The 27,923-nt window shown below is 39.2% G+C and overlaps 1 long non-coding RNA gene across 2 annotated transcripts; it reads left to right on the top strand.

Moving 5' to 3' along the window:
* Positions 1 to 9: 9 nt before the first annotated feature.
* LOC110352457 (uncharacterized) lies at positions 10 to 27,923 on the top strand. Of its 2 annotated transcripts, XR_005263887.2 has the most exons (4): positions 10 to 324; positions 13,322 to 13,465; positions 16,231 to 16,390; positions 27,817 to 27,923. It is a non-coding gene; the product is annotated as an uncharacterized lncRNA (long non-coding RNA). The 2 variants fall into 2 exon arrangements; XR_005263886.2 differs by lacking the exon at positions 13,322 to 13,465 and having other exon boundaries at positions 14 to 324.

Below are 27,923 nucleotides of genomic sequence, written 5' to 3'. Positions count from 1 at the left end.
TGCCTGGTTCCACTTCTTTCCTCCACCCACACTGTTAAAGGATCACTGAACCTTTGGTATCCAGTCCCTGATAAGCACAATAGGCAGTGATAAGCGAAAGCAGAGGAAAAAAATAAAAAATAAAACACACAGAGTTATTTCCTTTGAGCAGATACCAGAAAGTAAATTGGTAGAGAAGAAGAAGTTTCAGTCTACTCACACCAAAGAAGCAGAGTAGTGTAATGCAAGATTTCTGCCTGGAGAGGCTATTGGAGGATAGGATGTGTGTCTGTGGTGCCAGGGGAAGGAAGGGAAAGAAAGGATGTGCCTGTTGGTGCTATGCAGGTAAGGAACTCTGAAATCTCTTCTTTGTTCAACATTATCTCAACCTGTGTTTATGAAGGTTAATAAGCAGAGGAGTGGGCATCTCATCCTGCCTTAACTTGTCTTATTTTGTAATTCCAGGCAAGATGTTGTTTTTCTGTCATTCCCAGAAAAGCCAAGAGCCAAGCCTGCACCTCTGAAGTTGTCATTGTTAGTGAGGCTCAAAAGGACTTTCAGGAGAGTATTCATTGCAAGTAGCACCCTTATTTATATTTTTGGATTAGTGTAGTACAAGCATTGGAAGAATTTCATGTTATTTTTGAATGTTGCTGTGGTCACATTATGCCCAGAGAAGAGCCAAGAGTGTAACACTGAGGGAACGGAGAGAAATCTTCAGTAAGAGGATTCAATGTTTCATACCTTCTAAGTACAGCTAGTGCTTATGGTTGAACTTAAACTCTAGCACAGACTGCCAGTTTCCAGGAGAAAAAAAAAAAAAAAAAAGTAGGTGCAGAAATGACTGGTCTAATTTCTGCCATATTCTTCTTTGTAAAATTATTTTTGTGGCTAAGTGACTGAGGATAAATGGACCTGATTTGCAACATACGGCTTAGAGGGGGCCTTAATAGATCTGATTCACACAACTATTTGTTTTCAGAGTGATACATCCTTTCTAACCATACCAAATAACCCACTTGCTCTTTGTATTTTTGGGAAAATAGCCACAGAAATATCTATAGATATTTCAAACGTTATTTTTCCTGACTATTTAGAGAATTTGGATAAGAAAATTTTAACAGGGAAGACCTCCTCAAACTGTTCTAGTGGCCAGGTTCAGCATCTGCTCTAAGCATTGGAAGACTGATTGAAGACCTGCTTCAAAGCAGGTGAACAAACCTGAAGATACCAGAGCTCAGTAAGAACTCTAGCTCATTAAGCTCCAGCTTCAAGAGGAGGGCTTCCAGACTTCGCCTTCCAGAGAGGGCTGATCCAATAAGTTTTGTGTTTTTTTGTTTTTTTTTTTTTAAACACTGGTGGAGCTGGCCCCAAAGTCAGGAAAAAGGAAGTAGATATCCAAGTCCTTTGTATTAGGGGGACTTGGGTGGATCCACGAATATTCAGCAGCAAGAAAAAAAAGAAAAATCTGGGGATTTTCAGTTATTCCTGGGTAAGTAGCATCTTCACAAGGACCTAAATTATCTAATAAATGCTTGAAATAGGTGGATGTGGGTTAATATTTTCTCAAGTTCCAAAGATTTTAAGAAGGCATGCTGTTACTTGCCTTTACCAAAAGAGGGTTGTGATGCCAAGCACACTACACTTGCAATGCACAGAAGGATTTTTTTGGTCAGAATGTTGAGTGGCCAATCTGAACTGTCAGAGCCTGTGTACATTTGGTCAAGAAATTATATAGGAATACAATATTTAATGACATATCTGATATTTCCTGTATGTACTGACTCCCTTGGCAAAAAGAGCCCTCTTGCAGTGGTGGTATAAATTTCTCTGATCCCTGACAAAACATTAAGATAGAAAGGCCTATGACAATGCAAAGAAAAGGGTCATTAAAATAGTTTTGACTCAAAAAGTTCAGGGTGAGTTTGCAGTAAAAGTTTGCGAGTGGGAAATGATGCATTTCTCATTAAGTCCAAACCAGTTCTCCTGTCCCTGTTGATGATGTGCCCTTGTTTCAAACCAATTAAACGGGAGCTAATCTCTCTTGGTTTGAGACATGCTGTCTTTGTTACGTATAGTTTCTTTTGTGCCAAAAGTCCTAATGGATTTTTTGTAACCTACATCCATACTGGAGAATAATCATCTCTGTACAAACACAGAAGATCTGGTTCCTGAACCAGACAACTTTGAACTTGATTCAGGGCCAAATGAGGGAAAACTGAAAGGCTCCCATTGACTTCACTGAGTATTAGATCAGGCTGTCACTGTCTACATTCAGTCAAGGACATACAGCAGCTAATTTAAGGCCTATATTGTGAATGGGCTGAAAAGCACAATGACAATGCAGTACACATTCTTTTTAGCACCTGTCTTTGGTGAAGGGTGGCTGAAAAACTTCGTGGAAGAAGAGTTTTAAGAACAAATTCAGAACAATGACCATTCAACCTTGCTTGACTCTAATAGAGATCTCAGAAACACTTTTTCTGGGAAGTGGATAGAGTATCACAGGATTAATTAAAAAAATAAAAATAAAAAAATACAGGTTGAGATGAACCAGATTGACACATAAATGGCATGTAACTTCAAATACTTCTGCACTTGGACTTCTGAGTGATGCCTATGTTGTTCAAAATACTCCGGGAGATTCCTGATTGGAAAACCACACAGCCCTGCAAGCAAGGCAGCTAAGAAATAAGTATAATTTCAAAGGTAAAGTGGGTTTAAAGGGTTCATTCTACAAGCATCCTTGTAAATGTGCTGTGCCGTAAATATCCAGCTCCTTTAACCAACTCTTCAGTTCCTGGGAGTCAGGCCTGAACACAACTCACGGTGATACACCACCACCATGTGGTCGTTGCCAGGAAAAAATAAACTATTATGGAATAGTTGGGAGGAACTTGGGCCGATGTTTCAAAACTTGGGAGATATTTAGTTACTGTGGTAACAGAAGATCCTAAAGCACTTGGCCACTATTATTTAATGTGTTGTCAGCAGTTTCCAACACTGCTATAATGTGAACATTTACTGGGTATGTCTGTGAACAGTGAGACAGAAAATCCATGCTTTTCCAACCTCTGGTCCCCAGGCCTGAAGTAAAGCCAGGCACAGAAGGAGGTACTCATGCACCGTCAGGTGATGTAGTCCTTCAGCATTTTAACCTCTCTGGACATCCTTGTAATAGGTTCTGGAATGGCTGGGACTGAGTAAAGAGATTGTCTGCATTGCTGGGAACAGCTTGGGGTATTCTTTTTCAAGGCAGCAATAGCATTCTTTGAAAATACTTCCTTAATATGTGCTTTAGAGGCAAATACTGCATGGTGATATTGTTTTGTTATGGTTTTCCTGTAGAGTTTCTAATTCATTTTGAGTTCCAGAGATATCTGGGAAAGGTCGGGGAGGTTTCCACTTTTATTAGGGTTGGGTGGGAAGCAGCACCTTGAAATATCCCTTTCTGTAGGGGGAAAGGGATTTCCCCTATGCAGAAGGCTGAGCGCTCTTTTTGCTTAGTGAGAGGGATCGCATTCCTTATTCTGATTTTGACAAATACTGTTATCATCCTTACTGCGGTCTGTAGGACTTTCCAGAGGGGAACAAGAAACAGACTTTATAGACAGTTTCTGCAACACATTTTTCTGTTGCTTTTCTTTTGTGGTTAGTAACTGCAGGGGGATGAGGACCCAGCCTACTCTGGTCTTTGAGGAGTTTTTCAGGTTATGCATTAATTGTCTATGCAAAGATAAGGCTCTGGGCTCCTTGCCTTATTCCTATTATTATTATTATTATTATTATTATTATTATTATTATTATTATTATTATTATTATTATTATTTTCCTTGTCTTCACAATCCCAAACTCTTTTTTACTGGGGGTTTTAATGAACCTCCAAACACAAGTCTTTGTCAAATATATTAGTAAGGCACTTCTATGTGATGGATCCAGACGCATCTTCAAAGCAGAGTAAGGCAGCTGTTCCTCTTTTTCAGACTCTGTAGCGTAAAAGAGCCTTTAAGCAGAGACCCTGAAAGAAAAGCATCCTGACCTTCTATTGTAGAGCCATGCAGGGATTTTTGCTTCCAAAATACTAACCACTTGCACAGGTACATAATAGCAAGGAGGAGATATGTAACCATACTGCAGGAATATATCCAACCACACCAATAAATAACTCTGTTTGAACTATTTATCTGGTCTTCTAATAGCTCACTGCTTCACATGTATTTTCCTCCCATCTTTATGGGCCTAACTCTGGAAGGTGCAGATTGGTTTTCGCATGCCTGAGGGTGTGGAACTGTAACGAAGCTTTTCTCTGCTCTAACAGCTTAACCTCTCTTTCTCTCTGCAGCAGTGGTGCTCTTTAATAAAAGTGCTGGGATGTGGATAGAAGGCTTTCTCAAGGGCAACATCTCTCCCTTATTTCTGCTTCCAGTCACCTCCGTCATATTTTCCCCTGAGTGACCCCCTTAGGAGGCTGCAATGCCCAGACACCAGGAACTTCACTGAGGCTTCTGTCTCTGACTCCCTGAGTTGTAATTTGTGGTGCCTGCAGATACTGGATATCCATTTGGGATTTAATTTGCATGGGAAAGGAATTAAAGCACCTCTTTTGTGTATGGTCCCTCCACAGCCTTTAACTGAGTCAGAGGTTAAGCGTAAATCCCAGGGAAGCACACCAAGACTCAGACTGTCCATTATTAATCTATTTTCTGATATACTTTCCAGCACCTATATTGAATTTTGGGAAGATATAGATCTGAAGAACCCACTGTGCAGTAATTGGCTTTCACAGTAGTTGTGTCGTTTAGGAGAAGGATATTTGGGTCAGACTTACTGAGCAGGGACTGTCTCCTCAATCACAGGCACTCTGGAAAAATAAAATGAGAAGGAAGAAGGGAGTACTGGGCAAGAAATCAGGTATGAAGTCTTGGTGTGGTAGTCTAGTAAAAATACTAGTGTTATAGTAGAGATTTTTGCCTCTGGCACCTTTTGTGGTACTACAGGAATCATATATACAATTCAATTCCCCAGGTTTTAAAAAGGATGTTAAGTGAGAAGAGATAGTAGAGAACTATATATGTTATCTATTCAAAGGCTGAAGAGTGATACTTTTATTGACAGGCTTGGAGAGCTCTATTTGCTTATCCTTTATCCAAAAGGATATTGCGAGCCCCATAGTGCATCTTTCTAAACGTGTCAGTCAGGGGAACACATTAACTGATGTGGAGGCAAGAGGAAGGGAGTGATGCTGCCCTTCGTGGAGTTTTCTGTCCATGGTTCATCACGTGTACTGCATAGTACTGCTGCAAGAAATGTGATCGGAGTGTGTGATCACCTCTGAGGGGAGAAAAGCAGCAGGTTTCAAAATCTTTTTAGTAGATGGCATACAAAGAATTCATGGTTGAATGCAAAAACAGGATGAATTCAAATGATAATGAGGTAAGTATTTTGACGATGAAGGAGAATTTCCTCTGAAATGAACTGACAAGAACAATGTATCTGCCAGCTCTTGATACCCTCACATCCAAACTGGTGGTCTTTCTAAGGGGCAGACAAAAAGCGAAGAGAAGTCACTAAGCAAAATTTAAAGACAACTGAGAAGAAAATAACGGTATTTGGATGACAGGTGAGGAGAATTGACATCTCATAGCTTTTAATTAATACTTGTGTTAATACTTGAATCTTTGACACAGAACATTTTGAGCAACACCACACTTCTATTGTATTGGTAACTGCTAAAATAAGAACCACCTCTATCTGCTTTGTAAGTTTCTTGGGATTTTCAGGAAAAGAGTGAAAGATCTGTTCAAGCCACTAGAAAGACCTTCCTTCAATATCACTTCGGTCACAGGTCACACTCTCTCGTGTTCAGCAGTGCTAAGGCAGAGAATGATCGAAGATTTTGAAGATCTGCAGAGCTGTAGATCTTTCTCAGTCAAACTTCTGTCTACCTGTCCTTTCCACTGCTTCCATGAACAGTTCCTATTTTCCTCCACCCAGCTTCTAGCCATGAATCATCAAATCATTAGGTTTGGAAAAGCGCTCCAAGACCATGTGGTCCAACAATCACCCTACTACCAATATCACCCACTAAACCATGGACCTAAGTGAATAATAGAGAATCCCTGAACTTGAGGTCCATCCTGCTTCCCTGCTGGACTGATGGATCCAGCCTTCAAACATGGGTCCAGCTCATCCTTAGCCCACAAAATCCTGTAACAATACTTCAACATTTAACTGTGTGTAGGGGGAAGGGAGAGGTTGGTGAGAAAAGGCAGAACTTCATTTTCAAACCCACAGCTTAAAAACATTTGGTGCCCCTGGGTCTTGTGCTATGAAAAACAGTGGATAGTCTCTCTGAACTCTCCCTTCTATGATTCTGTTCACCTTTGTCTATTTACTTGTTTCTTGTATGGAAACTATTCTATGTTGTTGCTCATCCCTGTCACGCTTCTTTGAGTGCTTTCTAGTTCCACAGTCTGTTTTTAAGCTGTGATTGCCAGAGACACAGACAGCTCTAGACACATTATAGGATTTGAACATAATATCATAATGATGTTTTGTTTAATCTACTCTTTCTTCAGTGATTCAATTTGCCTCTTCCAGAGTCACTGCATGAACAATCACTACACAGTCATTGCGAGATCATTTCACTGCGTGTTGAAATCTGATTTAGAGGCCATCGCTGTATTTAGATACAGTTGTGTTTGTTTTTATTTGTGTTTATTGAGTTGGATTTATCAAAGCTATCTGTTATGTTACCATCCAGACACTCAGAATCTTGTGATTCTTCTGCTGTTCTTCCAGGGCTCATTAACTGAAACACAAGGCAAGTGAACAAAATGCATCCTTTTGCAGTTAGCTTCTGTTCAGCCAGAGCATAGAAGCCACATGGAAACTTGCAGCTACCTGTATTGTTCCAAGTGCTTCTATTTTATAAAAGCTCTAAATATATAAATATATTGTTATATATATCTGTGTGTGTGTGTGTGTATAAAGCCCTGATATTTAGACAGCTGTTGGAGAAAATAGCACCAGCTTAGGGTAAAAGTGAAAAGGAAAAGCCTAAATTTAGGCAGAGAATTTTATTTCTCTCTATTTCCCCTTTTCACCCAAGTAGTATGACCTGATGAGTGAGCAGCTGAAGTGCCTCTTTGAGGCTGACAGCCCTGATTTGACTCCAGGAACTGAATGGTTGAGTGATCACAGGGATCTTTGAACTGCTCACTGCACTTCACTAAATTCTGAACCTTTAAGAAATATACTCTGTAGTCCATCAAATTAATCCACACAAGAAGTGTGCACAATTTCTGACCCACGCCGTGCTTATTTTGGTCTCACCACAGATAGGGCTCTGTTTCCACCATGGCATGAGCAGAATTTTCTGGCAGGATAGGATGTAGCCTAGATGAGGCAAGCAGTCATTGTTTCTGGCATGACAGAGTTGATGGGGTGACCATGTCCTTGCCATGCTCATAAAACGTAGCATGATGTCAATGACTTGCCTTCACAAGATACTTCATCCTTTACAAAGCCCAGATGATAAATGGAAATATAAATTAGCCAGGGAGAGAGATATCCAATCAGTCAAGTCAGAAAACTAAAATAATGCTTGAAAATACGACTATGCTACTTGAACTGAGCATGTTAGCACTGGTGGTGACCGTTTTGGGGGTTAACGTTCATAACATTTTGGTAAGAAGGATCCTTGCCATTAGAGGGCACCAAATCACTTTACAATCTGCCTTCGTGTCTAGGAATCTGAGGTTTGTACGCAGCCTACTTCGAACCTGAGCACTGAACTTTCCAGCCAAAACCCAGACGATTTTGCAGTCGTACTTGTTCTGTCTCGGTGTCCCTCACTAGATTGCTACCGTTTTGGCCCCAAATCCCACCAGTGTAGCTGACAAGTTTTTATAACTGTCAGGTTTCAGAATGGAAGACAAGCAGCCGTCTGCCTGCCAAAGCGAGCACAGGGAAAGTCATATTTGCATACATTTCTCCCCCTGTCAGGCATATAGCCTTTGGGGATGGAAGCTACACTGTGCAAACAGCAATAAACTTGTGAGGTTTGAAGGGTATGACAAGGAATGTCACTGATTAAAAGATAAATGGGCTGAAAAATATGGGAGTGGATGGAGTACAGCTGTTAGGACAATGGCTTACTGCTGTTATCCTTCTCAGTTAGTACTCACATTTTCAGATATTTCTGTGTTTTCCTTTGGCTACTTTACTCTTGGGTGTGCTTTCTGTTTCTATTGTTTTGCTCCCATTACACTTTTTAGAATCCTAAATACAATCCAGTTTCAGCTGGAGTGGGGCTGACAAGGGGCTACCAAAATAAGGGGTAAGCTGCACAAAGAAGTGTCCCCTGAAAACATTTTTGTCTGGGCCATGTCTGAGGATCTTGAGCTAAGACTCAGACAAAACCTCGTGTTAGGGTTAAAGTTACGTTAAGAGTTAGAAGAGAGGCAAAGCCCAGAGAAGCAGTTGGGGTTAGGCTGCAGAGAGTGTTGCTGGAGGATGCTAGGTTTGTTAGGCATCTTCTGACAAGCAATGCATAGGTTTCTGTTAACATTTCATAGGGAGGAGAAAAAAAAAAGAAAAAGAAAAAAAAAAAAAAACAGAGAAAGAGAGAAAGAAAATAAGTATGCTTCGGTCTTTAGGGAAAGTGGAGCAAGGCCAAACAATTAGTTAGACTGCAGGGAACCTGAAGTAACTTTGTTAAAATTAAATGAGTTGCTGTGCCTGTGATTTACTCTATTTCACAGCCTTTTAATTTTGTTGAGTTTGTCAGGGTTATCCCAGATCTATACCAGGGTAAAAGGTCTTTTGACTCTACACTGACAGCAAAATCTGTTGCAGCTAAGTGTGAGGAAAGCAGTGTGTTTTATTATGGAACTGAGTTGTACAACCTCTAAATTATGTCACGTGGTGTGTATGGTCTATGGAAATTGTTAAATATTTGAATAAAGAGATATTTTTCAAATATTTCTGACTGACTGAAGATCAAAGTGCAATGTTGACATTAGCATTCTTTAGAAGGGGAACTCATCACAGTCGTTGGGAGCTATTTCCCTTGCTTCCCTTCTTATGGGTATGTCATATAAGACTGAACCAACTTCTTTAAAAATGGGAAGGAAAAAAGAGAACCAGCTGCATGAGCATCTCTGAGAAACTCTGAAGAACTGAGGTTAATCCTAGCTGGATTTGTAGTACTAAAAAATAGCTTTTGGGGTAACACCAACCTTCCTCTTACAGCTGTATCAAAAAAGGTTTAGAGGAAGAGAGAGAAAAGTATGGGATAAGATGGTGGTGGGACTAAATCAGGTGGATCCAAGCACAAGGAATGAAGGAAATCTGCTGTTCAGTTTTTAAGAAAAAGATTTTAAATTACAAACTTTAGCCTTGATTATAGCAAAGAGACATCTCTAGAAAGTATCCTTCCTTTTGTTTCAACAAAAGTGAGAACTTAAGTTGGTATTTATGTCACTTTATTTTAGGTGTCTAAAATGCATAATGTGTGTGGGTAAGGTGTCTAAGTTCCCCTGAAAGTCAATGGAGATCTGGTCAATAAAATCAATTGCATTTAGGATGTGATTCATTGAACCAGATGTGAGAGTGTGTTTTAGTATGAAAGCGCACCCTATATTACACTGAGTAACTTGCCACCAACTAAAAACTGCTTAGGCAATGAACATGGATATGGTTGCACTGTAAACACATGCAGTTTGATGAAGCTGCTTTTAGCATCTCTGAATCTTCTTGTTTGGAAGAAATGCCAAACCATCAATAGCTGAAAATGTTTTCAGTATTTCTTATACGTAGGTTTTGCAATGCAGATTCAATAATAGTGTCAAAAACATTGCTGAGAAAGATCATTCGTAAGGTTATTGTGGCTGTCAGTTAGATGTTTTAAAAATGTTGTCTAAGTTTGCTTGGACAGCATTCAAATCAAGGTAGACTCTTGAAAATGGGTCTGGTAATCTCTGAGATCTGAGTAGTAATTGTAGCAGTAGTGTTCTTAGTAACAGAATGAAAATTAAAAAATAAAAATTAAACAAATAAGGAAACAGAAGCCTCTTGAACAGAGTTTGAATTGCTAGGTCTTTGATTTGACTCTGACTTTTTTGTTCTCTTCCCTACCCTCTTTCAGATCCTTGTGTTCAAAAAAAAGGTAGACAAAGTTTTCAAAGGTAGAAAAAGTTCTACAATGCAGATACTTGTAATGGACATCATAGTTTCAGACAGGACGATATCTATCAGTTAGTATCTCCAGGCATTCTTTCTGAAGTTAATAAGATGAACTCTTTTTCCTAGTATCTCGGGTTTATTTATTCCTATGAGGAAGATTACTACAGTTTTTATGATCATATGGATTCCACTTTGAGAAAAAAATGTGCTGAATATAAATAAGCAGAACTGGATCTGTGGGATGTCCCATCTCATATCTTGTAAATCCCATAGTCCAGGGAAGTCGTATCTTGTGCAGATGCAGATAACATTTTCTGTGACCAACAGACATCAATACATTTACTCACTTCAGGTTTTGAAATCTCAGAACATGGCCTCTGGAGTTTATTTCTACACAAATGAATTTGGTGATAAGATAGAACAAGTATTAAGAAAGTGGAAGCCAGTTGAAAGAGCTATTCTAAAAATGGAGGCTCAAAACTAGCTTCTACAATTTTAAAGAACATGATGGGCCATATTGGAATCTATTTGCTAGAAATGCTGAGTACCTGCAGGTACTCTGGAAATTAATCTCTTGAGATTTGTAACCAGAATTGGGAACTATGTAAAAAAAAATCTATTGAAAATATTTTTTTCTCACCAATTCACCACATTAAAGCCTATATATTACTTTCTGCTTCAGGTGGTGTTCTGTGGCTTCACAGATTAATGTGTTTGAGCTGGGATGATATGGTAGAAAGTCAAGTCCCTATAAACTAGGGAGGTCTGATCCACGCCTAATTAAAAGGAAAACCATAAATAACACTCTGTGGATCCCCATTTTAAGGTATATTTCCTGAGATCTTGAGGCGTACTACAGAGCCTCCAGAGTTACTTTCATTATGGAAAATTTCCTCTTCTTCTGACCCCCACAATACCCGTTCTTTCCTGACTCACACTACCTATACATATATTCCTATACCTTCTTAGCTATTCTTTTGCTCCTCTGGAGAACATGAAAGGAGCTGAAACATTCAAGGTCATCCTGCTTATAGAGTCAATACAAGCCTGGAAGGGGATTGGTTTCTTGTTATCCAGTAACTCTAAAATGACTCTGAACTCAAGATAAGGAAAGGTAAAACATGACTAAATATTTCTTCACCACATCCTGCACAGACAACATAACTTCATAGGTGATAAGGAAATGACAGCAAACAAACAACACAGCCCTCACTTCTGGTCTCCAGATATTAAAACACAAAAAGCTTCCCAGTTTTTCTCACTGTTTATCCTTCTTTTTATGGTTTTCCTGAAAGAGAGTAAGGAGAAGTTTAAAATGGTGTTAGAACTGATTTCTTAGGGAAATGTACTGCTGCACTGTGCTTAAGTACATTCATTCAGATCATCTCCAACAGGCCATTAGTTTGTTTTGAGGCTAAAGGTTTGTGCATTGGAAGTGGCCAGTCCCTCCAGGGCATCCTGCAGGCTGGCTGCCTGGGAAAGACGCTCTGTTCTCCCAGCTTGCCCAGTGCCTGCATCTGCATGCATATTCATGACTGGCTATTCTTTTAGGTAAAAGAGAAAATTTCCTTAGAAAATTGCAGCAGTAGAGCAGGGCTGTGCTTTCAAGTATTTTGCCTTTCCCAAAAGGAAATAGCTGATGCCATGAAAAGTTTTGTGCAACTGTAAATGTGTTCAACTGCGCTATAATGTTTCATGGAGGGGGAATTTTCTTTCCCAGCCCAGCTGCTGAATAGTTTGTGCCTACAGGCTCCATGAGGAATTAAGAAATAGGACTAGGCATCATACCAATTTTATTTTTTTTTTTCACCCCGTTTGCAGTAATCTGGGATATGGAAATTCCTCTGTGTGACAGAACATTCCTCCATTCCTCCAGTCTGAAGTCATGTGTGCATGCACACATACACACGAATGCACTCTCCTGTAATGCAGCTCTCATTCAAGACATTTTATATGAAGAAGTATTTTAGAGGAGTGCCTTCCCATGCAACTTCATACAGCAATCTGACTGGTTGTTTTTAAAGGGCTGTGAGTTTGGGACTGGTGTTGACTATAACATACTAACACTTCATAAGTGAATGTGCACCTGCTTAAGTATACACTGTTTGCTTATAGATATTATGTTTTCAACAACAAAATGCGTCACTTGGTAGAAAGAAATCTGATAATATGAGGACCTATTTTCCCTTAATAACCAAGACATCCTAAGAGATGAGGGGACCATTTCAGAACTTAGATTTGCCCTCAAAAGTTCAGGTTGTCTAGTCTGGTGTTCAGCCAGTGACAGTGTAAAGAAAAGCCTCATTGTGTTAGATGCAAGAGTAAAACTTCTGTAATAGGTAATTAATTAAGCATTTATATGCAAACCAGAATATATAATTTTCCTGAACACAGATGAATTGTATTCCTTGGCCTAGAGGTCAGAACCAGGTAAGTTTACAAGACACTCTTCAACAACGTTTCCTATGAATCCATGGTTACTTTTAATTTCCCTCTGTAAAAATTATATTCTTCTTCAGTACCAAGACTAATCCCCTGTTGTATCTGTACCTCTGCCTTTTGTTGCAGTTATACCTGGTGCCTCTGAATTATGCATTGTGTCTGGTTGCAGAGGGACAGACAGATTGATGAAAGCCATTTTTAGTGTTATTCTTTAGCTTCCATGAGTTCTCATTCATGGTTGACAAGGCTGGGTGAATCAAAGTGTTTATTTTTACCCTCTATGTATCTTTCCTCATTCTCTAGTACTTTGTCATATTTATCTCGCTGTCCCTGTGCTGTGTTGAAGAGCCTGGGAACTGCATCTGCTTCCTCACTTTCTGCCATAACCTAATGCATGCTTACCATTTGTGGAAAGGGCCACAAATGCTTCTTCTTTCTTTTCACCCTGTTTTGTGGAAAACACTGCTCTGCACAGATACTGATTTTGAAATTGCAGGTGATGTGGGTGGTGTCTTATCTGCCTTTCTGTGCTTTGCCCCAGGAGCTGACCTCTCCATGCACTGAAAGAACACAACTCATAACTTCTCAATGTCTCCAAGCAGGCTGCTGCTCATTCCTTCACTAGTGGCTTGTAGGGTCTGAGAAAGCTGCTTTGCAGGCTTTTGCTTTAGACCATCATATTTATCTATCTATCTATTTATTTATTTTAAAGCATCATTAGAATGACCTTGGAGCTGAAAGCCACATTCCAGGGAAGTCTCCTGATGCTGAGGAACTTGTCTCTAATAAGAGGAAGGAATTTGTCATTGCCTAACTAGAGTCTCCTTTGCAAGCTGAGACTTTCTTCTCTAGGATGGTATGTTCTAACCCTTTCACATTCTCCTACTGATTTTCACGCCTAAGAACAAGACAGAAGCAACTGTCTCCTTGCCCTCAAGAGTTCTATCAACAGTACAAAAGAGACTGCATTATGTGAAAGCTTTACAATGACATGAGACCTCACAAACTGTGTCTTGATCCAGGCTTTCTGCATGAAATTGAGTTATATTTATCCACAGTCTCTAGGACTCCTCATGACAGTCATATTAAAGTACTATGCATTAAGAAAATAGGTCTATGGAAAGAAAGAGGGCTGAGAAGTATGTTCTTTATCTGATTTATAACATCTTGAGCTCACACATTTATAATAGCATCAGCTGTTGCTATAACTTGACAAGCTCTATGGACTCAGAGCAAACACATTGAAATATATCATGATACAAATGGGTCCCTTGCTAAACCTACACACTGCTACTCACTGTCATTGAGACTTTGCTCTTGACCTGAGCTCCATGTGTCATTACAGCAGCAAAATGCCAGTGGTACTGCTGCCTACACTGCCTACACTGATTTCCTTCCCTTTACACAGAGCCTTTGCAGGAAACATTCCAGTTCACTTCTCTGCCCAGTATTACACAAATTCAAAATGAGGTGGGAATGAAAGGCTCAGCCAGCATGACCATGGCTATGCCCAGGTTGTACCCAGGAGTGCAGCAACAGCTGGCTCCAGGCTGATGGAGCCTGGGAGCTTCAGCTTTCTTCCTCTGCTTGCATAAAGGTTTGTTTTGAAACAGCACTTATATGAGGAGAATATGAACTCAGCTTGTGCTGAGGAGCAAGCTTAGGTAACATCATTTCCATACCTTTGGTGCCTGATCTGGTACTTCATTAACTGTTAACACAAAAGCTTTCCTGTAAGCAACGTTTGTCTGTGAATAGTCAGTGTTGCAGAGTAAGCCCAGGGTGAATCTGAAGGAAAATCTGAACATTTTCCCAAACAAATTGAAATGTCAGGTTTGGATTTTAAATAAATAAATAAATGTTTTCAAGTAAAGTGTAGAAATTTATTTGTCTCATGGCTGAAAAAACAAAATCACTTTCTTGATTTTACAAGATGGTAAGAGAGCTGGGTGCACCAGGTCCTCATCGGATGTCTGGAATAGAAGATTCTGAAAGATGGGATCAAATTTACAAGGAAAAGAAAACCATCCTGAAGACTTCCACAGGTGGATTTTTGCTGGACAACACTTCTATAAACATTGGAGCTAGAGTTGAACAATCTCTTATCCTTCAGTTGTTAGGAATTGGCCCTAAGAACAGGCTGTACTCTACAGCTAGTGAGATTAGCGAGAGCTTCAGTCAGGTCCTTGCAAGCCTCCCTTTGTGCCTAATGTTACTGCAAAAAGAGCACAGATATCTGTGCAGGTGGTCCTCAGAGGACAAGGATTATCCATGGGCCAGAAGAGGTTACAATTCAGCTTGGTGAGTACAAGCATACAGTGTTAGAGTTCCATAGGGTAAAAAGCATGTAACAGTCAAATATTTTCATTCTTCCATTCTTCCATAGACTATTGTCACTTTTTAGTCTCTGAAGGGTAAGGACGGGTGTCTTTTTATTATTATTATTATTATTTTATTTTATTTTTTGAATAGTTCACAAGCTTTGGGCTTTTTGTTGTTGTTGTTGTTGTTTTGTGTGTGTGTGTGTTTGTTTGTTGTTGTATAAGACTTCTATTAACAGTTAAATAATTTTTTAATGACACTTCTCGTTTAGGAAGTGCATTGTGCTATGGGATTTGTATATGCTATCACTCCAATGGCACCTTGGCTGGTGAATAAGAAAGGGAGCTGGATATGAAGCTATCAAATATTCTGAAGACTTCTGCATGAAAAGTGCCTGATCCAATCTTCGGTGTAATCAGCAGAAAAACTGTTACAGAACTCTGTTGGACACAGTCCATAATTCATTTGTCTTAATCTCTGCATTTTTCCTCTTTCTCATTTCCATTTTGTCCCAGAGAGAGAAGTGCTGAAAAGCCACAAGAAAAATTATTATTCTGTTCTTTTAAGTACTTGTGGGACAGAAATTTTCAGTAATTTAATGATTCCTTCTTTGTAGTCCCAAACCACTCCCACAGACTTTTCCAGCTTTCTCAGGCCAAAGATTTTGAGTTGGTTGGATAAACCGTAGTTATGCATCAAATTTTGTGTGTCCACAGGACTAAATAATAATCCCAAGGCATTCTGATGAGTAATTCCCATACAGTCTTGTGCTAGTGTGGTGTGGCTACATACACTGTACAATTAACTGCTGTCATAGGAGCAAAGCATATGAAGATACTCAACAGCACGCTACCTATTTTTCAGCATTATGATAATTTCTGTGACTTCATCATTTATTTTAGCATCTGAGGAATATTCAAAGCAATTTTATGTCCATGTTAACCAAATGTTGCTGTCTTTGAACTCTTTTGTCATTGCAGTCTTGTGTGTTGCTCCTGAAAACTCTGCTAGTGTTATGAGACAGCACTGGCATGAAAAATTCTCATCCTCATCTGAACATAGTAATTTTGAGGATAATTGACTTCCAGATCCATTCTCCCACTACCTGGTGGTTTTTGTTGTTGATGATTTTGTGTTGTTGTTTTGTTATTTTGTTTATTTATTTGTTTTTAATGAAGAGGCTTTTAATTAACTGGCAGGTGTGTAGAACTATATCATCAAGGTTTGTGGACCAGTAGAAGTAGATCTGCATAATGAAACTAGTACTAAGCGTCTAATGTCCCTTTATTCACATTTCAGGTTTATCCTACGCTGAACTAGCTCTACTCTGGTCTTGTGGAGCCCTTTATGGTACAATACATGAGGTATGCTCCTGGAGCACACTTTCCACTTCAGTTTCATCTGGAATGAATCTGGCTCAAACTCTCCAAAACAGATCCATAATGGGAAAGAAAGCACGGTAAGTGGGGATAACAGGAGATTTGCTTCAAAAGTATACTCTTGATCCATACTAAAACCCTGGTGTAGACATCCTGAGTGAGCCACTGTAAGGATTTGGAATGGATGAAGGACCTGTCAGGCTGTAGACAGCTAATGCCCAGGATGGGGCACTGGCTGAAACAGCTTGCATTGCTGGAGGGAAAAGACACAAGTTCTGTGCCTGGTGATGCAGTCTGAGAAGCCACAAGTCATCTCACATATTCACAGCCATGAAGTCCCAAGTGAAACAAAACCATTATTCTATTTTCTTCCCCAGTGAAACTGTGGTCCATGTTAATTCTTCTTTCTGAAGAGTCCTGTTAGCAAGCTGTGGAAAATGCATAGTTACAAAAAGAAATTCTGCTGGGAGATGCATGTCTCTTATTTTTAACTAGGTTGGCAGATACCTTACAGTTTGGTGGTCTAATGCATGGCTGGACGATGTGATTTAATGAGAATCCAGCGTTTCACAGAGGGAGACCATTCTGAAGGAGTAACTGACACACACAGCAGCTGCACTCTGCTTTTCAGTCATTTTTTCCACCATTTTAATGAATGTTTTATGTTATCTTTTCTTGCTATCCGATTGTCCCAGCTCCTGTTACTGAACACAAGGGCCGCCTTTCACAACCTATATCACTGCAACTGACATAATATACTTATAATTCTGGAAATTCCAAGACACATATATACTTCATGGTAACTCCCAGGCAACTAAGCCCTCTTGGAGTTAGTAATTTTACTGTATTTCATTCCACAAAGGAAACTTTACTCCCAAAGGAAGCAGTAAGCTTTGGCCACCCCTATAGCTGATAACAATCCAAGACTTTCATCACATTTTTTTGACCCATTCTTGGCTTTCAGGAATAACAACAGCTGCTGAAAGCAATACAATTTTTAGTTGTGCTTCTTTACCTTCCCCCTAGCAAGCATCCTTATGAGAGGCTGAGAAATTAAATAGCCTTGGGGTAAATCAATCCCCAACAGCTGTTGCCTCCAGCATTCCTGACTGTCAGTGACTTCATTGAAAACATATGAGTGATCTTTCAACATGTTCACAAGTGGAGAAACGTGTCAACTGGGAAATCTCCCTTCTCCCAACCCCATCTTCATAAATGTACATGGATAGTTGAATAGTTTCTCAAAAATACCACTGGTTCCATGAAATCTCTTTCTTTATCTCCCTGGTTTTGTTTGTTAATATATTTTATTTATTTATTTATTCATTTATGCAAAATAACTCTAAAAAGAATGAGGATGAGTTACATTTTGTCAGCCTGAATTCCCGCTTCTAGAGCCACTTGTTTGGATATGTAAATCAGTCTTCATAATGCAAGAGGCTGGGTCAGAACTGACTGATGAGGAATAAAGTCAGGAATGTGGACTGAAAACCAAGTCCAAAACTGGAGACCACTACAGGCAGTTCATTTTTCTCAATAATTTAAGCAGATTTCACTTTGCTAATTACCCTGTAATACCACTGTTCCTGAGCACAAGGCACAGATGGCATGTGCCTTCTCTTTCTGTAAGCATGAACTTCCAACACTGCTAGTTGGAACTATGTCCACTCAACACCATGTTCAAGACCAAAGGAATGCATCCGACTTGTAATCCAGCACTTGTTCCCTCATGCTAAGGCAGCACTGGCACAGCTTCCTTCACCTTGGTAGTGGAGACACGATGAGTTACAGAGGCAATGCACCAAGTAGATAGAATGAGGCCGTTTCTTAGCAAGGATGAAAGGTTTGCGTAGGTTCAACTCCTTAGTCAGCTCTGAAATACTGCCATCTGGTAAATCGACTCAATTCCCGTTTGATTTGGCTGCTCTAATCACTCTAGTATCCGTATTAGCAGCTGTGTATTTTTTGTGTGCCTAAGGATATCCCTGATCCCATATATACCTTGATCAAGCTCCATCTTTAGCTTATTCTCATTTTATTTATTTATTTATTTATTTATTTATTTATTTATTTATTTATTTATTTATTTTTATACTTAGGAGGCAGTTAAACAAACTTCTCTGGTAACAGAAACGAGATTCTGCTTTCTAATATACACATAGGTACAATTTTCATGTGTTTTTTATTATGACAAGCATTATCTTTTAGCCCAAAGAAGCTTAGTTTTTTAAAAAAAACGTAGCTTGAAACCTAGTAGGACTTTTTATAAGAGTGAATTTCTGGCCTAAGATAATGTTGCTTTGAAGTCAAATAGCAACCTCAAAATTCAATTTAAATTGACAATCTGAGTATTTGTTCCTGTTTTAAACCTGATATTTTTTTCTAAGTAAGAAATAGGGAAAACACCCTTACAGCAGCATATACATGTACTGGACATGTTTCACTTCCTGAAGATTTTGAAAGGACAAGTTCAAAAAGAAAGATTCTTACTCAGTTGTATTCTTGCTTCTTCCCTTCTTCTGAAATTCAGCTTGCTCAAAATGCTCACACAGACACTTACTTTTACTAAAATACAGTATTGGATGTATATTTCCTTCAGAACTCAAATGAAAGTAAAGGACCTTTGGCTCTCACATATCCAGTCACATAACTTGCCCTTGATTTTCTCTGCCTGAAAGCCTGGACCTACTTCCATTGACAGTGAAACACTGATTGGCTTCAGCAGAGTGAATATTTCATATCACAGATTTAAGATGTGAAAGCTACAAGGTAATTCTCTCTCACACATAAAAATGATCAGTCCTTTTTGCTAGAATCATAACTCAGCTAAGGATTTGGAGAATGATTATTTTTTCTAAAGCACTTTTTATCTCTGTATCTTTAAGTAGCTTGAAAAGCTGACTGAAGCATATTTTATTTTTATTTTTTTTCAGTTTCAGAGCCAGGGAACTGTGGCCAGTTTTGGAGAGGCCATGTCAACCAGTCCTTCCATGACAGGCCAAACTGCAGTTGTACAAATTTTTTGTCCCTGTGGAAGTGTTTGGTGTGATTCTGCTGGAATTACTGGGTTACCACCTCACACGGAAACCCGGTGCAGTCTTTGGCAACTGCTTTAGGTGTACTGAAAGGTAGTGGATCTGTGCTGTCTCAGCTCAACATTTACCATGTTTATCATGATGTAGTGCAAGAGTAAGATTTACATACTGGACAGTAGGCAGATTTGTGAGCTGGGGAATTTCAAAAGAACCTTTATTCCTTACTCCAGTGTGATACTGAGGTGAAAAAATAAGAAGTTGATCAATGAGATAACCCTGCTCTGCACTTACTATCCTTTATTAGGAGATTTGCCATTTCTGAAGCACTAATAATGAAGTTTCAGCTATTTCAGTTAATTTACGTTTCCAGTTCACAAAACTGACTATCTCCTATGTTGTGCTTCAAAAGTACCCTGAAGGCTGAATGCAAATTTCTGGGGAACTGTTTTGACCTCTTGACTGAAAAAAAGAAAATGAGGGAAAGTGTAAACTTTTATGAACAAATCTTATATCACGAGGCGGGAGAATTATAGTGACTAAATGATGGAGAAGAACAGAAGAACAATTTTGTGCACTGATATGACATGACTGCAGTAAAATTTTGCAGCAAACAGCATTTATTATGCATAGGACTGTACCTGATTCCCCTGCAGCCAGAGCACTGTCATCCTTGACCATAAGATACCTACTGCATGGACAAAAAATATTGGGCAAAGTGAAGTAGAGATCTAAATTGCCTGGCTCGAGGTCATGCTGCTGATCAGTGGATGTTGGAGTTATTTATAAGAAGCACAAAGAACTGCTCATTATGTTCCCACTAGCACAAAGAGCTCCAAAGGGGCTTGTAGCTTGCAAGTTTTGTTCTCTTCATTTTATTAAGCCAGGGGCTTGAACATTTTGTCCTTGGGATATACATTTACTTTTCATTATATGGCGAGAACCAATCAGGAAGAGACATTTACAAACTTTAGAAAATAAGTGCAAGATTTTCTAACACTGGAGATTTTAATTTTTGTATTTGACACCAATTAAAAAGAAAAGGCAAAATCTTTGTGGAAAAAAGAAATCTTACCTCCATGGTTTAAATGAACTGTCCACAGTATATCAGGAAAAAGTGCTCTTCCCAAGTACTTTCATGAATGTCAAGGTGACAATGTCTTTCACCCAATTAATCCCACAACTGCCATTTGACTGTGCTCCTACTCAAAATACCTTAGGCCAGCAGGCCAGATTTCTTCTAGCAATTAGCCTTTAACCCTTCCAGTCTTTGCTTTTTCAATTGCCAGTGACTCTGTGTCAGATAGGAGTTTTATGCTTCTCTTAAAGCCTATTTCACAATGGCTCTGGCTTGACCTTTGAAGTACGTGCATTTATAAGGAAATTGTTCGAGTGAAACGTTTCAACTGCAATCTAAGAAAGTAAGTACTGGGACTCCCCTAGAAAGGTAACATAATGCTTGCCTGTGTCTCCAGATGTAATTTTCCCTCCCTGCCCCCTTTTTATTTTGTTCTTTTCTTTATGAAGTATAGAAAACTATAAGTCTTGTACCAACTGTTATAATCATTATCTATATATCAGAAGCAAATAGTGGTCATTTTGCAAGTTCAGAGATCACATAATGCTGTTCTTCAAGTTCAATACCACCTGGTCACTACTGTTCTAACACTGTAAATTAACTTGTGTATATGGAGCACATTCTTCTGTATTGAACAGAATCAGAACAATTCAGCTATGTGGACTGGACACTCCCTCAATAATGATTTATTGCAGTTATCAACAAACAGTAATTCTACAGAGCAAGGAGGATAATTTTGGAGAAGTAAGATCAAGGGACCAATGTATATAATATTAAAATGGACTACATAACAAGCCTTCCCAGACAGAAGTTACCCAGGAATCACCAGGTCACCTGATCACAGGAAAATTCAGGTTGGATGAGCCCTCTGGAGGTCATCTAGGCTAATCTCCTGCTTAAAGCAGGGTCACCTACAAGGTCAGATTTAATTGCTCAGGGTTTTATCCAGACTTGAAAGCCTCCAGAAGGAAACTGCCCGACCTTGCTGGGCAGTCTGCTCCCCTGTTTGACTGCCCATATTGTGAAAGAATTTCTCTTAGAAACAGACTGAACTTCTCTTGTTTTTACTCATCGCTGGTGTCTTTTGTGTTTCCACCATAAACTACTGTGAAGAGTCTAGCTCTGTCTTATCCTGTAAGCACTGGAAATCTGCTATTAGATCCTCCTAAGACCTTCTTCTTCCCATGCTGAACAAGCATCTCTTCACAGGTCAAGCACCCCAGCTCATGCGCTCCAGCTCATGATTCTTCCAAAAGGTCTCAGGTCCTGCTCATGGTGGTGCCCAGCTGAAGATCTCCTTTATTAGGGGCCATAAGTGTAATTATTTTTACCCAGACAAGCCATACCCACAAGTAGATATCAATTTCATTATGACATGGAATAGCTTCTGACCCTAAAAAATCAGAAATCATCTCCAAAGGGGAGGCACAACATAAGAAAACGTCTTGTAGAGGGCAGCTGTTGCAACCATGTATATGTCCATGTAGTCTTTAGGTTGCAGTCAACCATTAGTCATTAGTCATTAAGAAAATTGTTTGGCAATTAGTTAATTTGTCCTGAATGGCAGGTAATGCTTACTTTAACAATAGGATGATAATAATAATAGTAAATAAAACCAGCTATTGCTAACTACTTGTGTCACTCACTGAAAGGTCCAGCTGCACAGTCTTGGAAATTAATAACTCCCTGAAGCATTTGAAATGGAGTTTGGCAACATCTGTACTGCATTTTGTGAAGGTGAATGGAAAATGGTAGTAAGCAAGAAGTAAAATTAAGTCCTATAACTATCTATATATAGTTATATATACATGTATATTATGTCTTCTCAATAACTTCAATGACCACTTTTCTTAGTGTGCTTTCTTTTAATGACTCGAGTTTCTAAGCAAAAATAAAATAATATATTCCAGCATTTTAAAATTATTTTTTCTTTCAAATTCGGTGAAAAATATGCATAAGCAGCATTTTATTTACTTAGAAATACATTTGTATTCCTTGAGTTTCATCTGTTTTCATTAATATAATTTCAGACTTTCACAGAGTATTGTTAGAAACATTTTGCCCTACTAGGAAAGTTGTGTTATATATCTGATAAAATACATGATATATACTGAAACTAGGTAAATCTGTTTTTGCTTAACTTAATTTGTCTAAATGGTCCAATTTCCAAATGCATGTTCCTGAATGTATAGCATATTTTCAGAAAGTCCTTCCTTCCTTCCTTCCTTCCTTCCTTTCTTTCTTTCTTTCTTTCTTTCTTTCTTTCTTTCTTTCTTTCTTTCTTTCTTTCTTTCTTTCTTTCTTTCTTTCTTTCTTTCTTTCTTTCTTTCTTTCTTTCTTTCTTTCTTTCTTTCTTTCTTTCTTTCTTTCTTTCTTTCTTTCTTTCTTTCTTTCTTTCTCTTTCTTTCTCTCTCTCTCTCTTTCTCTCTCTCTTTCTCTTTCTCTCTCTCTTTCTCTCTTTCTCTTTCTCTCTTTCTCTCTCTTTCTCTCTCTTTCTCTCTCTTTTTCTTTTCTTTTCTTTTCTTTTCTTTTCTTTTCTTTTCTTTTCTTTTCTTTTCTTTTCTTTTCTTTTCTTTTCTTTTCTTTTCTTTTCTTTTCTTTTCTTTTCTTTTCTTTTCTTTTCTTTTCTTTTCTTTTCTTTTCTTTTCTTTTCTTTTCTTTTCTTTTCTTTTCTTTTCTTTTTTCTTTTCTTTTCTTTTCTTTTCTTTTCTTTTCTTTTCTTTTCTTTTCTTTTCTTTTCTTTTCTTTTCTTTTCTTTTCTTTTCTTTTCTTTTCTTTTCTTTTCTTTTCTTTTCTTTTCTTTTCTTTTCTTTTCTTTTCTTTTCTTTTCTTTTCTTTTCTTTTCTTTTCTTCCTCTCACTCACTCTCTTCTCTTCTCTCCTTCCCCCTCTCTTTCTTTTTAAAATTTCCCTCTTAAAGCTATATCTCTTCTAATACTGTGGGGCAGGAGAAGGAAGGAGAATAAATGAGGCAGTGTCTCAAATTGAAAATCTCTCCCGTAAATAAGTTTCACTCTCTTCTTTGGTTCAGCAGTAATGGAATTTAGTGAAATTATTTACGAGGTGCCTAGTTCACCTCAATATAACCACAGACATTATTTAGACAGCAGCATAATTGTGAATAGCATTTTCAGAGAAGTAAAGGTCACTGTCTCCAGCAAAAAGCTTCTCACCTAAATTAAGATATGAGAAGGGAAGTTATCGGCCTTCAGCTGTTCAGTAAGGGACGAGAAAAGTGAAGCCATATGTACAGACACTTGCAACTTCTGCCTCTGGTTTCAAAGGAAAAGCTGGGGAAGGAAGTGCTTTTTAAAGAAGGAACACCATGTGGCAAATTGAAGTAACCAGGGAGTGGAGATGCTGAGGCATTGTGAGGCAAGAGTAATTCAGCATGCTGCCCATTGGTAGAGACTGTGTGACTGCAGTGTAGGTAATCTGAGTGGGTGAGCCCCACTACTAATTTAGGACAAGGAAGATCTCCTCGATCCTGAGATGCTAAGCCCCTCTTTGCCACAGTTCTGCTGCTCTGGGTAACCACACTGGTTTGTTTGTCCAGAGGTTCCTTTCAAAGAGCACTCTCTGCCAATCTATTTTTCCTTAACTGGCATTTATTTCCAAAGTGTATCCAGATCAACATCAGCACTTCCAGAAAGTTTATTTTCTTTGCTGAGCAATTGCTATTGCCTAGAATGGCATAATGCTCCTTTATAGCTATTAGATTATGAATCAATAGAATCAGGATTTCAAAGCCAAAGTCTTTCCTGGTTCACAAGCAACACAATCTCATTAAAACCAATATATTTCCATAGGGAATCTATCAGGAGCAGATTTGGCCTTGAGTTTTCATATTAAGTAGAAAGCAGTGTCTAGAGCAATGCCTCTTGGCAGAGTCTGGCATTCCATCAGAGAGACAGACAATTAGCAAATAATTCGTATTTACGAACCTCAAGAAGAAGCCAAAAATTCTCATCTAATATGGTACAACGACCTCATTGGGAAAGACTTTTGCTGGACTGACAATTCCAGTGGTCAGGCTGATTATGCTGAGGCCATCTCCTTTTGACTTGTCAGAGACAAATCCATCACAGGAGGGGGACTGAGCCTTAACTCATGGCAGCAAGAGGCACACAAGGGCTGGGTGCTGTGACACTGGGCATGTGAAGATGCCCCTAGGACCAAATATTCTTCTATCATGGGGCCTATAGGGTGGGTCCTTCTGTTGAAGCATCTTCTTTTGTGACTGGCTGACTCTGCTTATCCATTAATGAAAGGGCTCCTTATGTAATATAAAATGCAGACTAGACCCTAGAGGGGACTTAGGTATTGCAATGCTTGGCACAGTGACTAGTGCATATGCCTAGGTGGTGACTTCTGGACTACAGAGTTTGCTCCATGGGTTTGTCTATGCATTTTACACTGAATACTTCACTGACGAAGAAGCATGAATAATCCCTAAAGGAAAAGACTGGAACACAGGACTCCTCTGCCAAGTGAGTGATCTCACAGGCTGCAGAGCCAGGCTTATTTCTGCTTCCTTTACCTCACCCAAGAGTCCTGAATTCTCTTCCATGCAGTGGGCCAGCTTCAACAGGAAGCATGAATAAATATATCAGTTCCAAAATAACCTCTAGCCTGGAGGCTACAGGGATCTCTTGTCCTGAGAATAACTATGCCATGAAATCTAGGGTGAGGAGCATTTCTTCCCTGGTGGGGCTTGGTCTTCAAGCAGAGGCCAGGCTGCACAGTTCCAACACAGCCAAGGCCCTTCTGGACTCCAGGGCTATATCAACCCAAGTCCCTGAAGGAAAGCCAAGGTACGCACCCAGGCACTGGGACCTGATTCTCCACATCCATCCTAGGTGTGGTTTAGATGCTGCCATGATGTTATGGAGCTTGTTGGAGTTGGCACATGGCCTCTTATGTGCTGCTTGTCTTCAAGAATACAGGGATCCTGAAATACTTAATTACATATACATCCAGTTTTGGTGTCAAAGACAGATGGATAATTAACCCACTAAAAGCTTTCTGTTTCTAGGCTGTCAAAGCAACTTAATGGATCAGCTGACACCAGAGACCTAAGTTTTAGGTGTATACAGTCAAATGAGAAAAGATCTTATCAGTTATTGTGGAAGTTGATTGGATATAGTGGGATGACTGTCCCACAGCAGCCACAGTGCTGTCAGATTTGCGCTCAGTCACAGATTAAAACTCTGGCAAGAACTGATGTCCTGGTGTGGAACACTTTTGATTTCTCTAGAGGAGTTCCCAGAGGCACACCCCATGTACAACATTTGCTAACAGAAGTGCTTGGCCACTTGAGTGCAAGAAAACTTCATGAACCTTTACCAATGCACAAATCTTGAGGAATGACCACAGGGCATTTGGAGCTGGGCAGCCACGAGGTGGATGTGCAGGATATAAAGAGCTAATGGAGAAACCTGAATAACATTATGCAAATCAGGGTACTTAAGGGGAAAGAGAGATGATGCTAACACAAACATAAAGCAGTGAAGGTCAGAACATTTGCACACAGCTCTCCTCCCTGAAGTCACTTGAGTTTCCCAAGGAAGTTAAAAGCAAAGAAACCACTTTGTTTGGTAGTTCAGTGACTTTCAAGAGCATAATGGCTGAATCCCTTTCCTTTAAAGTCCCACAGATACAATAGAAGACTGAGCCACTTTGAGGATGCTGCAAGTATGTGTCCAGAGACAGATAACTTAAAGAAGCCTTGGCTTGCTGTCATATTACTTTCCCTCTCTGGGTTTGTAGCTGAAAACTAAGACAGAGGAAAGCAACAGTGTGGGAGGGAGCAGAAAATATTACAAAAAAAGCTTGAAAGTCTGTCTAAGATCCAGGAATAGCAAGACATGACAAAAGACAAAAGCAGGGAGAGGCAGAGGTAGATGTCAGACATTATCAAAGGCATGGAAAATAAACCACACACGGGAATGGAGGGATAGATTTATGAATTATGTTATCCATCATCTTTCTATATACTTTAAAGGGTCATTGGAGAAAGGGTGATGTCAGGATAACATGTATGCAAAATGTATATAGAATAAAATGAAAATGGGTGATCCTTCTTGCCGTTACTATTAATTGACTGTATACAGACTTCTGGTGGCATGGAAATTCTAAAAGAACATTTTCCTAAGACATATGGAACGCTACAGGGAGAGTGTCCACATCAGTGACACCACTGGCCCTAGTAAACCCAACGAAACAGACTGGTTTTTTTTGTTTTGTTTTTATTAAGTCCTGTATGCTTGAAATTATGTGCCTGAATTCATGCTTAAGCATTTGCATTACCTAGAGTTTCTAACAACCAAGTTTGAAGACTCTGTCCTAAAAATAATTTGATAGGAGTTTACTGGCAATTCTGCTTATGAAGAGAAGAGTGGTTATTAAGATTTTGACCCTTCATTTTCTGGATTATGAAGGAATTTCTTTAGGTATAGAATTGGCGACATGTGTGGCCATTTTCCCTAATGGTTATAGCACAGCTTGTCATCACTGTGCTCTGTTCCTAGCTCACTATGAGCTTGTTACCTCTTAGTCAGTGCTCCATCTCCAACATGGCCTTTCTGCTTTACTAACTGGCTGGGAATAGGACACAGCCAGAGTCCCCCACACAAGCTGTCTAAGCTTCAGGGTATTCAATTAAGTGAAGAATGAGATGCACTTGAAGTTTACTGATAAGAAACTCTACATAAATGCAAGTTATTAGCAATAACATGGAGATTGTCAAAACACTGACTGATGTAAGGCCTAGATCAGCTGTTTTGGGGCTGTCTGGTTCTGTCTTTCTGAGTGTTTCCAGAAGCAAGGGAAACTTAAGCTTGAGGATAAGCTTCCCTTTGCTACTCAGTGACCTTATAGAGAAATTCAAAGGTATCCTGAAGCTTCTATCCTATTCTTTACAAAAGGTATTCATATCCTTCCTAATTACCGATCTATTCCCACAAGTATCTTAACTTCCTTTTCTAAATAACCATCTAGATCATTTATTATTGCAGTAAATAGAAGCTTAAACAATGACTGCTGTCACTTTGTGCTAGGTGCAGTACAAAAATAGAATAGGAGGCAAACTTTTCTTGGAAAACATCAAGATCTTTAAAGATTAAAATAAATTGTGGAAGGGGAAACACTGGGCAGGAGGGTGAAGTGACTTGCCTAAACACAAAATCAGTCAGTGAGAAAAGAAAAGGACGTGCAGATTCCTAGCCTTGGGTATCAAATATAGTTTATCATTTAACATGTTTTGTTACTGCTATTCATTCTGCTTAATGCAGCTTCTCTTCTGTCCCCTGAATGAGTGCACCTACCCAACATGCTAGCAATTCCACAACATTTTCTGCTTGAGAGGAAAAGACTGACTCTTCTTTCTTCCCCCTCAGGTTGTGCTGCGCAGCTGTGATACCAGATCTTTAATCATAGTGACAAGCACAGAGGCTCTATGCAAATGTAAGCAAATAGTGTTTGACATTTATATGAAGATGATAAA

The sequence above is a fragment of the Anas platyrhynchos genome, chromosome 2, assembly GCF_047663525.1.
Source record: "Anas platyrhynchos isolate ZD024472 breed Pekin duck chromosome 2, IASCAAS_PekinDuck_T2T, whole genome shotgun sequence".
Taxonomy (NCBI): domain Eukaryota; kingdom Metazoa; phylum Chordata; class Aves; order Anseriformes; family Anatidae; genus Anas; species Anas platyrhynchos.
Note: the sequence above shows the minus strand (reverse complement) of the source record. Positions and strands in the feature narration are given on the sequence as shown.